Genomic DNA, 12,719 nt, shown 5'->3' with positions numbered 1-12,719 from the left:
TGCTGCCTTCCTAGACTATGCTCTCCATAGGGGGAGGTATGTTGCTCTGGATCAGTCTCTGGAATTGCAGAGATAGCATGTAGAACTAGCGCTAGCATGTACAACTAGCGCTAGCATGTACAACTAGCGCTAGCATGTACAACTGACTAGTGCTAGCATATCCAGCTAGTGCTAGCATGTCCAACTAGTGTTAGCATGTACAACTAGTCCTAGCATGTACAACTAGCGCTAGCATGTCCAACTAGTCCTAGCATGGACAACTAGACTAGCACATACAACTAGTTCTAGCATGTACAACTAGACTAGCACATACAACTAGTCCTAGCATGTACAACTAGCGCTGGCGTGTACAACTAATGCTAGCATGTACAAGTAGTGATAGCATGTACAACTAGACTAGCATGTACAACTAGCGCTAGCATGTACAACTAATGCTAGCATGTACAAGTAGTGATAGCATGTACAACTAGACTAGCATGTACAACTAGCGCTAGCATGTACAACTAGTGCTAGCATGTAAGTGCTGAGTGGATTCCTCCCACTGTGCACACAGACTCGCTGATCTGATGGAAGAAAACCAAGAGGAGCTGGCGACCATAGAAGCACTGGATTCCAGGGCTGTCTACACCCTGGCTCTGAAGACTCACATCGGAATGTCTGTGCAGACATTCAGATACTTCGCAGGCTGGTGTGACAAAATTCAGGTAGGCACACACGCTCCTCATCCCTAGAGGGAGGTGGCCTCAAGAGCACTGGTTTGTGGCAGGGCTGGCCTCTAGCTCTGTGGCATCACTTCATTTCCCGTCCTCTGGGGGGGGGGGAGCAGTGTTGGATCCCCGTGCTGCAGAAAAGCAGGCAAACCCACTAGGAGCCTCCTTTAAGAATTTTTCTTTCTTGATCTGTGTGTATACATGTGTTCATGCGTGCAGTGTGCATGCATGCATGCGTGTGTGTGTGTTTGGTGGATGTTGGGTGTCTCTTCCTCAATTGCTCTCCACCTATTTTTTGAGACAGGGTCTCTCATTGAACCTGGAGCTTGTGGATTCGGTTAGACTGTCTGATCCGAGATCTCCAGAAGTCTGCCTGTCCTGCCTCTCCAGTTCTGGGATTATAGACATGTGCCATTTCATGTTTTATACGTAGATGCTGGGGATCTGAACTCAGGTCATCAAGCTGACAGCATTCACTTTCCCGAGCAGGGTCATCTCCCCAGTCCTATCATAGTTCATTTGAAAAAGAAACAGCAATTCATTCTAACACAGGAATTTATTTCCTAGACGTTGAACAGGAGAGAGCATAAAAGCATATTATCTGCGATTAAGGTTAGTAATTTAAGTTAATAAAATATCAACCTCCGTTTCCTTTAGGGCTCTACAATCCTAATAAACCAGGCCCGTCCAAATCACAACCTAACCTTCACCAAGAAGGAGCCACTTGGGTAAGAGGAGAACCTCTGGGTGACGTGGACGCTGCGCCAGCATGGCGGGGGGGCACTAAGGGCGTGGGCCTTTGAGCCTGGGGTGACGTGGACACTGTGCCAGTGTGGTGGGGGGCACTAATGGCGTGGGCCTTCGAGCCTCTGGGTGGCGTGGACGCTGCGCCAGCGTGGGGGGTCTAACGGTGTGGAGCTTCGAGCCTCGGGATGACATGGACGTTATGTCAGCGTGGGGGGGGCACTAAGGGCGTTGGTCGTCTCCCCGGAGCGCCTGCGCCATCATCATCCCCTGGAACTACCCACTGATGATGCTGGCCTGGAAGAGTGCAGCATGCCTGGCGGCGGGCAACACCCTGGTCCTCAAGCCGGCACAGGTGAGCCTCACCAGCGGGCACAGGGCTCCGCTTGCCTGTAAACTTAACACAGACACACATCTGTGAACAGCACACCTCCAAGCTTCCCACGGTTCACAGACAACGCTTCATATGTTATTTGTAAATTCTCATTTTTAGAAATCGCAGGTTGGGGAGGAGCGTGTGCGTGCGTGGGCGCAGAGCTCAGGGGACGAGTCTGAGGAATTTGTTCTCTCCCTGTAAGATCTGGGAATCGAACTTGGGTCACAGGGTTTGGTGCCAAGGGCATTGTCTATGCACCATCTTACTGACCCCATTCACATTTAATTACCAAAAATCTCGCAAATGGATGGAAGATGGGGGAAAGTACATAAGATTAACGTAGAAATTGGGCAACTGTGTAAGGTCCGGGGGTGTACAAACTTCGACTCTGTGATGTAACTCGGTCATATGCACAGTCATCCAGTGAGACAAATGACGGAAGGGCCACAGGTTGAACACGCCTGAAATCATGTACACGCATGGACAACAAGGGAATGCTTAAGAACACACCTCAGGCACTTCTCCGAGAAGCCTACTGATGCTGCAATAGTTTCTGTATGTGTTAAGAACACCTCATGTGACTCAGGCTGATCTTGAACTTCCCTGCACCTGAAGCTGGCCTGAAACCAAAACATCTGGTCCTTCTGCCTCCACCACCCCAGGGCTATGATCACAGGCAGAGGCCATACCCAGCTTTGGGAGTGGGTATAAGCGTTATTCTACCCATGGTGGCTTCATTCCAGGGCATAATAACACACCGTGGATCAGTCCCCTCTTCAACGACAGTGCTGTGGTAGACTAAACAACAGGCTGGCACAGTAGGCTTCTTGGCACTGCAGCAACTGCGGCCGGCTTCTCAAGAGTTTCTCCAGGCGGCCCTGTCTAAGCCTCTCTGTGTAGCTAAGGAACCTGTCACTAGAAGAGGGAGCAGGTGCCCTTTCTCCACGTGGGCTGCGGTATTTGTCATGCAGGTTCCACGCCGGGTCTTTTGGCTACTTGTCCATTCTGTGAAGGTTGCTTAATTTAAAATAATAATACGATCTGTGATTCCATGTAGCCAGGCCTGTTGACTGCACACAGGGCAACTTTCAGGGCAGAGGAACAACTGAGTGGGCCAGTGGCACAGACACACAAAGCGAATGCGGGGACTATGGTGATCTCCCACTCCTTCCCCACCCTCCCACAGGGAGAGAGGGAGAGGGAGAGACGGACAGATGGAGGGAGGGCAGGTCCCCCTTGATTCTGCGTGTGCTTCATTCACAGGACACTGACACCCTCTGTGATCTCCCACCCCACTTCCATTACACTGAACACTACTGTCCAGCCCTAAACGTGAGTCACAGATGGTTTACTGTGTACCTGCCGGTGGAAACAGAAGCTCAGATATTCTCCATACCTCCCTGGGATCTTCCGCCTACCCCACTGTTAGAGGTCAAACGAGAAAAAGAAGCACTCGTTTAATCAGCGTTAGCATAGAGAAAAATAAAAGGATAGAGAGAACAAGAAAGAAACGCAGTGAAGACTTCATATTTGGGTGGCCAGGGTGAACAAGGAATTCTCTGGACTATTTTAGAAACTTTACCATAAGTCTGAAGTTATCTTCAAATTAAAAACATAACAATAGAGAAATGTAAGATACAAAGAGAATGAACTCCCAGGGGCAGGGAAATGGCTCACTGGGCGGGAGGACAAGCTTTGCCAGCATGTACACCTGTGTCTGGATTCTCAGAAGCTGTGTGGTGAGCTGGACACAGATGGATGTGTCTGTAGCCCGTGCAGTGATGGGGAACACGTGGATGCAGCCAGATTGATTATAACCAGCTTGGCTGAAACGCCATGCTTCTGATTCAGTGACAGGCCGCGTCTCAGGGCAATAAGGTGGACGACACCAACATCCAGCCCTGGTTTCCATAAGTGTGCATACCCACACTCCTGTGCACATACCTCAAGTGTGCACCACACCCACAAACGAGGGAATCAGGGCCCTGGTAAGGACAGGACAGGTCTGAGGAAGGCAACGACTGTCTTCACTTCCAGGTCACGCCCTTGACAGCCCTGAAGTTTGCAGAGCTGACAGTGAGAGCTGGGTTTCCAAAGGGGGTAATCAACATCGTGCCAGGCTCAGGTAAGTCAGCAGGGGACCAACGGGTACCTCAGGAAGCTGAATGCTGTTTTCCACTGCAGTCTTGGCCTGAATGAACTGCGTTACAACTGAATACAGTTCACGAAGCGTAATACATTTATGGTGCAATGGAAATATAGAGTTGAAATCTAATGTGTGTGGAGTGTGGGGAGGAATGGCATTGTAAAACCGCCCTAAGGGGGCCATATTGACTTTGGAAGGTAACATCTGGGGCTTCTCCATCAATGGGCACCGCTGCATGGAGGACACTGTTTAAATCCATTTGTAATTAACACAGAAAATGTAACTGCGGGTTCGAATCTAAGCTTAGAAACCTACTTGAGCAAACGCAAACCCACACTCCCTGCACGATCTGAGTCGTGTCTTCCCCTCACTGAATTCTGCAGGCGGAGTCGCAGGACAGTGGCTGTCTCAGCATCTGGACACCCGCAAGCTTGGCTTCACCAGCTCCACGTCTGTGGGCAAACAGATCATGAGCAGGTACTGGCTTTCTGTGGGAAGCCCACTCAATCAGGCTTCGACCTGACATCTAACAGAGTGTGTTGGAACAAAGAAAAGGCTGGGGATAAGGCTCAGCTGGCAGATTGATTGCCGAGGTTGCACAATGCCCTGGATTTGATTCCTATGGCTGCAGAGAGAGGATGTGATGGTCCACACTGCAATGCCAGCACTCTGGAGGTGGAGGTGGGGGGTCAGAAGGGAAAGGTTAACTGGGGTGTGTGAGATGCTGTCTCAGGAAACAAAATAAGCAACAACAATAAAACAAGAAATAAGAGAAACAGTAACGAACGGAGAAACTGCCTTTATCACTGACAAATACTGAGACACACAAATGTAAGACAAAACTCTCCACAGTTGAAACCAGGGCCCTGGGCTGGAGACAGAGCTGCACCAAGACACGGGAGAATTCTGTGGGCTATTTTTTTTCCTATCAATAATTCTATCCACTCAGCATAAGAGTGCTTAGGAAGGCTGGGAAGGCTTTCTCGTGGGTTGTCTCCATCACCATTCAAAAAGCAAACCAACAAAAAGCTACGTAATAAGGAGTGAAGAACTAAGTGTACCTGAACCATTGCTATCCCGCCTGTGGCGGTCTCGCAGGCTGTCTAGTAGCGGATTTGCCTGCAGACCTTGATATACAAAATCCCTAAAGGTGAATTTCCCTTATTTCATTATTTCATTATTAGACCACCGGATTTCTCAAACATTACAGAACACCTCTGAAGTATGCAAACCATGGGAAAAACCACATGAACCTCCCACATTTACCGCCCAGCCGCCATATCGGGTTTCTTTTCTCTTCCCCTCTCCTCTCTGAGACATGGTTTCTCTGTGCAGCAGGGCAGGCCTTGCACTCGCCATCCTCCTGCCTCCACGCTCTGAATGTGGGAGCTACAGGCATGCACTCCATGCCCTCATAAATGAGGTTCTTAATGTTTCTGACGCTCAGTTGTATTTTGCATGTCAAGTACGAACATGGTTAGGAGAGAGAGAGACACACAGACAGACAGATGGACGGACGGACGGACAGAATAACTGCTTGTTCCTATTTGTTCTCCTCTAGCTGCGCTGTGAGCAACCTGAAGAAAGTCTCCCTTGAGCTGGGCGGCAAATCCCCACTTATAATATTCAATGACTGTGAACTTGACAAGGCTGTGAGGATGGTAAGGGGGCCCAGACCAGGCAGAAGGCGCCTAGATCTACAACACGCTTCCCTTCCTTTATTGGAGGACTTCAGATGGGATCTAGTTGAGCTACTCAGAAGCAAATGCCATCTTTGTGTTTATCCTAAGGATGCTTAATTGCTTTAAATGGCTTTTTATAATAGCTCCCTCCTGTCTGCTAGCACCTTGTCTCCTTCATCCCTCTTCTGGTCTAGAAACCAGGCTCTGGCTAAACTCTTTAAAGAAACTCAGCAAAGGGTTTGCCTCCATGCCTGACACCCAAGTTCCATCCGCAGACTCACGAAGTGGAAGAAAAAAAACACTTCCTGCAAGTTGACCTCTGACCTCCATACACATGTTAGAATATTTATGCACCTGCCTCCAAAATTTAACATGTAAAATATTTCTAAAATAAGGAGAAAAATAGTTAGCAGGGCTTGCCTTTGCCTGCAATGGAAGTCAGGGTTTGACTCCCAGCACATCATAACCGGGCATGGCGGTACTCATCTATAAACCCTGCACAGGATCATCTTAGGTGTATCCTCATTGTCACACATTTTAAATAAGTGCTCACGAGCTGCAACTGGGAAAAGTCAAAACAACGATCTCCCAGCAGTCGCTAAGAGTCACTAACAATCTACAGGACTGTCTCCAGTCTCTTGTTACCATGACACTTGCATAAAAACAGGTGAGGCCAGGGCAGAGGGTTCAGTCAGTACAGCAAGTGCAAGGACCAGCATCTGGATTCGTAGCACCCATATAACATAGGGCAGTGTGCACCTGGAGTCCCGGCACTGGGAGAGGGGAGCATCCCTGGAGTTCACTAGCCAGTCAGTCCAGCTAAACAAGAGACTCTGACAAGAAAAAAAAATTAAAACATGGAGAGCAACTGAGAAACACATGTGGTGTTGACCTCATCTCCATGTGCACACACACATGAACATGTTCTTACACGGAGTGCCGCCCTCTCTCTGTGATGGGATGACCGGCTGACCTGAGCAATACTAACGTGGCTTTCTCCTCTGTTGCTGAAGGGCATGGGTGCAGTGTTTTTCAATAAAGGAGAGAACTGCATTGCAGCAGGACGGCTGTTTGTGGAAGAGTCCATCCACGACGAATTCGTAACCAGGGTGGTAAGGCATCTTAGATCTGCTGCAGGTTGTACACGAATAGTTCTCTGGAAAAGCACTTCTGGGATTATTCCTGAATTTCAGATGTGAGATAGCAATGGCAGAGTTGTGATAGTTGAGGTGGCCAGGGGTGCAGATGGTTCAGTGACTACTTAACACACACATGGCCTTGTGTTCCAAGACACACACACACTTAATACACACACATACACACATACTTAATACACACATACATACACACACACTTAATACACACACATACACACTTAATACACACATACATACACACACAATACACACACATACATGCACATGCATACATACACACACACACACACACCGTGCACTGGCACATACCTGTAATCCCAGTGCTGGACAGGCAGTAAACACAAACAGAGGCCAGGGACTGGCTGACCAAACACCATAGACTGACCAGCAGGCTTCGGGCAAAGGAGAAACTCAGCCTCAAAACACAGGTGGAGAACACGTCCGGGGAAAACAGCCATGTTGTTCTCTGGCCTCCGCCTGTGTGCGCACTCACACACATTCACCTGCACCAATACAGACACATAAACAAACACACAAAAGCCGAGGCATCCTTTCTTCACAGAGAGCACGACAGTTTTTCAAAGGCAGTTCGTGGGGAATCAGCAGGCAGTAGTCACTGACTCCTCAGGCTTACAGAGTAATTTACTTTGTGTCTCATTAGAATCCAGTCCGCAGTATAGCCATAGAGAGGCTCATAGGATCTGACACATGAGACATTTCCAAAGCAGAGACCAGAAATGTCAAGCACTTGCTGTATTGGTCCAGCACAGGCCTGTTTTCTAAATGGGCAATTTTTGTATTCATTTATCCTGTTTCCTTTTTTAAGACTTGGATGAGCAGGCTTTCACTGTGCAACTTGCATAACTGGAAGCTTGCTAGGTAGACCAGGCTGCCCTCAAACTCAAGAGATCTTCCTGCTTCTGAGTCCTAAATGCTGGGATTAAAGACACGCACCACCAAAACTAGATGAGATTTATTTGCAACTGTGTGTGTGTGTGTGTGCATGCGTGCACCCTGTAGGTCAGAGGTGGTTGTGAACACCTGATGTAAATACTAAAAACCAAACAGGTCTTTTGAAAAGACAATATGCATTCCTATCCTCTGATCCATCTCTCCAGCCCCTCAACAGCTAAGTGCTGAGCACCCAGCAATGTCATTTGCTGGGCATTGACAATACAGAACAGGCAGGCAGCCAGGGTCACCATCTTCTGGGCGTTGACAATACAGAACAGGCAGGCAGCCAGGGTCATCATCATGCAGAGTATCTCTCCAGCACAGGGTTTGCAAGACACCAAGAGATCAGTAGCAGATCTATATTCAAACTGACGGGGCCATGGGGGCTTCTGTCCTTTCTCCTCATTGAGCTGGAGTTACAGCCAGAAAACAACACAGAGGACGACCAGGATGAGAAGCAGCACACACAGTTGTGCCAGGGAGGAGTAGTGCGACACTTCTCACCAGAACATTCCATCCCGGTTACGGGTCAGGTCGGCCCTGGTTACACAGGGGATTCTAAGACAGCCTGGGCTACATGGGGTCTGTCTCAAAAATACAAAACCCAAAAAACAAAACAAAACAAAAAAACCCAAAACAACAACAAAAAATTTCCAGCAATTCTTCCAACCTGGCAATCTCATGAGAATCTCACAAGGCCGCTCTACCACACTTAAAGAAGAAAAAACACTAGAAATTCTTTTCCCATCAAGAGTCTAAGACGTTAATGAAAACTCCAGAATGTCACTTTGCTCTTCATGGGTTAACCTTCAGGACTTGGATACACAGCACCGGGCTTGTATTGTGACAATATAGTACTTGGGGACTTGACCTTTAAAGTCACAGTGTAAACTGACTGTGTGTGAGAAGACAAACCCATTTAACCCCTTCGGGGCCTCGGTTTCTCCTTCTGTAACATGGAAACATTGAAGACTTGCTTCCAGTGCAGCTGGAAAGAGCCAACCACACATCTGTCAACCGCTCATGACACCACGACACAAATATACACATAGAACACGTTACTGGTAACACTGCTACTACTAACGGCGATGGTGTTTTGTGGATTGGGTAAAATACAGGTGGAAGAGATTAAGAAGATGAAGATTGGTGATCCGCTGGACAGATCTACAGACCACGGGCCCCAAAACCACAAAGCCCATCTAGAAAAGCTGCTGCAGTACTGTGAAACTGGGGTGAAGGAAGGGGCCACCCTGGTATACGGAGGACGACAGGTGCAGTGGTCAGGTAAGAACGTCTCTGGGGAAGTGCCTGGTGCCTGCCCCACCCCCAAAACCCAGAATGGATGGTAATGAACTATGCTTCAGTGCCTCCCCTGCAGAAGAGTGGTGTGTCTGTGTGCACACACACGTGTGCATGTGTGCTTATATGTGTATATGTGCAGTGTGTGCATGTGTGTGTGTGCACACACGTGTGTGCATGTATGCTTATGGATACAGGTGTGGCATATGCGCCAATGTGTGTGTATGTATGTGTGTGTATGTGCAGTGTGTGTATGTGTGTGTGCACATCCATGTGTGCCTATATGGGTGAATATGTATATGTGCAGTGTATGTATATACATGTGTATGTGTGTGTGCATATGGGTGCATATGCGTGTAGGTGCGGCATGTGTGTGTGCATATGTGTGTGTATATGTGCAGCGTATGGATATACATGTGTGTGTGCACATGTGTTTGTGCACATAGGTGCATATGCGTGTAGGTGCAGTGTGTGTGTGTACTTATGTGTGTGAATATGTATCTGTGCAGCGTATGTATTTACGTGTGTGTGTACGTGTTTGTGCACATGGGTGCATATGCGTGGAGGTGCAGTGTGTGCATGCAGGCTTCACCTGCTGACAAGACGGGGCTTGATATGTTGATCTTCAAAACCAGACAAGTACTGATTGGACGGTTACTGTACACAGGCTCTTCATTTTAAATAATGGTGAAAGCAAGGAAAATCAAAGTATTTATCCTGTGTTCCCTGGATGAGCTGAGTTTCCAGAAGTCTGAATAGGTGGTACAGGGACATTTCCAGAAAAGAGCTGATGTAAATCAAAAGAATAAAAAAGCCGGGTGGTGGTGGTGCACGCCTTTAATCCTAGCACTAGGCAGGCAGAGGCAGGCAGATCTCTGAGTTGTAGGCCAGCCTGGTCAACAGAGTGAGTTCTAGGACAGTCAGGGCTACATAGAAAAAAAACTCGTCTTGGGAGAAGGAAAAAAAAAAGACAGAGTAGAAAAATCACTGCTCCGCAATTCTCTAGATGAAAATCACTGATTCAGGGAGAAAATGGTGGTCCATGGAGACTGGAGTCCTTAGACCAAGGAACTGGGAGCTGGAGAGGGATAAGGCATCTACATCACTGCTGCTCCTGCAGAAGACCTGGGTTGATTCCCAGCACCTACATGGGAGCTCACAGCTGTGACTCCAGTTCCAGAGGACTTCTGGTATCTGTGGGCACCGAGCGAGAGCACAGTGGGCACGCATGCAGGCGAACATATAATTATTTTTTAAAAAACTTACTGTTTTTTTTTATTGAGAAAAAGAAAAAAAAACAAGTTTCCACCTCCTCCCAGCCTCCCATTTCCCTCCCCCTCCTCCCACCCTACGCTCCCTCCTCCCACCTTTCTCCCCCTCCCCCCACTCCTTTCCCCCTCCCTCTCCAGTCCAAAGAGCAGTCAGGGTTTTCTGCCCTGTGGTAAGACCTAGGACCTCCCACCTCCGTCCATATCTAGGAAGGTGAACATCCAAACTGGCTCGGCTCCCACAAAGCCATCACATTACATAGGATCAAACCCCCATGCCATTGTCCTTTGCGTCTCATCAGCCCTCATTGTTCGCCATGTTCAGAGAGTCCAGTTTTATCCCATGCTTTTTCAGTCACAGGCCAGCTGGTCTTGGTGAGCTCTCAATAGATCAGCTCCACTGTCTCAGTGGGTGGGTGCATCCCTCGTGGTCCCGACTTCTTTGCTCATGTTCTCCCTCCTTCTGCTCCTCATTGGGACCTTGGGAGCTCAATCCAGTGCTCCAGTGTGGGTCTCTGTCTCTATCTCCATCCATCACCAGATGAAGGTTCTATGATGATATGCAAGGTATTCGTCAGTATTGCTCTAGGATAGGGTCATTTCAGGTTCCCTATCCTCAACTGCCCAAGGAACTAACTGGGGACCTCAGCTTGGGCACCTGGGAGCCCCTCTAGGGTCAGGTCTCTTGCCAACCCTAAAGTGGCTCCCTTAACTAAGAATTGTGGTTCTGTGCTCCCCTGTCCAACCTTCCTTTATCCCAATCCTCCTGTTTTCCCAAGGCCCGACCTCCTTCCCTTCTAACTTTTCTCTCCCCATCTCCCCTTACCCCCATCCCACCCCACCCCCAAGATCCCAATTTTCTCCCTGGCAATTTTGTCTACTTCCCTTAGCCAAGAGGATAACTATATGTTTTTCCTTGGGTTCCCCTTCTTACTTAGCTTCTTTAGATTCACCTATTGTAGACTCCGTGACCCTTATTTATGGCTAGAAACCAATTATGAGTGAGTACATCCCATGTTCATCTTTTTGAGTCTGGGATACCTCACTCAGGATAGTGTTTTCTATTTCCATCCATTTGCATGCAAAATTCGAGAAGTCATTGTTTTTTACCGCAGCGTAGTACTCTAATGTGTAGATATTCCATACTTTCTTCATCCATTCTTCCATTGAAGGGCATCTAGGTGGTTTCCAGGTTCTGGCTATTACAAATAATACTGCTATGAACATAGTTGAACAAATGCTTTTGTCATATGATAGGGCATCTCTTGGGTATATTCCCAAGAGTGGTATTGCTGGGTCCAGGGGAAGGTTGATCCCGAATTTCCTGAGAAACCGAAACACTGACTTCCACAGTGGTTGCACAAGATTGCATTCCCACCAGCAATGGATGAGGGTACCCCTTCCTCCACAGCCTCTCCAGCAAAGGTTATCGTTGGTGTTTTTGACTTTAGCCATTCTGACAGGTGTAAGATGATATCTCAAAGTTGTTTTGATTTGCATTTCCCTGATTGCTAAGGAAGTTGAGCATGACCTTAAGTGTCTTTTGGCCATTTGAACTTCTTCTGTTGAGAATTCTCTGTTCACATCAGTGCCCCATTTTTTAATTGATTCATGCAATCCCCATCAAGATCCCATCAAAATTCTTCATAGATCTGGAGAGGACAATAATCAACTTTATATGGAAAAACAAAAAACCCAGGATAGCCAAAACAATCCTATACAATAAAGGATCTTCTGGAGGCATTACCATCCCTGACTTCAAACTCTATTACAGAGCTACAGTAATGAAAACAGTGTGGTACTGGCATAAAAACAGAGAAGTTGACCAATGGAATCGTATAGAAGACCCGAATTTTAACCCACAAACCTATGAACACCTCATTTTTGATAAAGGAGCTAAAAGTATACAATGGAAGAAAGAAAGCATCTTCAACAAATGGTGCTGGCACAACTGGATGTCAACCTGTAGAAGAATGAAAATAGACCCATATCTATCACCGTGCACAAAACTCAAGTCCAAATGGATTAAAGACCTCAATATCAGCCCGAACACACTGAAAAGGATAGAAGAGAAAGTGGGAAATACCCTACAACAGATGGGCACAGGAGATCGCTTCCTATGTATAACCCCAGAAGCACAGACATTAAGGGCAACATTGAATAAATGGGACCTACTAAAACTGAGAAGCTTCTGCAAAGCAAAGGACACTGTCACTAAGACACAAAGGCAACCTACTGACTGGGAGAAGATCTTCACCAACCCCGCAACAGACAAAGGTCTGATCTCCAAAATATATAGAGAACTCAAGAAACTAGACTTTAAAATGCTAATTAACCCAATTAAAAAATGGGGCACTGATCTGTTTTTATTTTATATGTATGT

The 12,719-nt window shown here is 47.5% G+C and overlaps 1 protein-coding gene and 1 pseudogene across 1 annotated transcript in view; one reads left to right on the top strand and one right to left on the bottom strand.

Annotated features, from left to right (window-relative positions):
• LOC121443839 (uncharacterized protein C12orf45 homolog) overlaps nt 1-12,719 on the bottom strand; it is a 73,221-nt gene that overhangs the window by 10,825 nt on the left and 49,677 nt on the right. The window lies entirely within an intron of this gene.
• LOC121443838 overlaps nt 1-12,719 on the top strand; it is a 44,002-nt pseudogene that overhangs the window by 27,596 nt on the left and 3,687 nt on the right.

This window comes from Microtus oregoni, unplaced genomic scaffold (genome assembly GCF_018167655.1).
Source record: "Microtus oregoni isolate MIOR12 unplaced genomic scaffold, Mior012 000113F_ref0000058, whole genome shotgun sequence".
In the NCBI taxonomy this organism is placed as follows: Eukaryota; Metazoa; Chordata; class Mammalia; order Rodentia; family Cricetidae; genus Microtus; species Microtus oregoni.
This window is presented reverse-complemented; position numbering and strand designations above follow the sequence as displayed.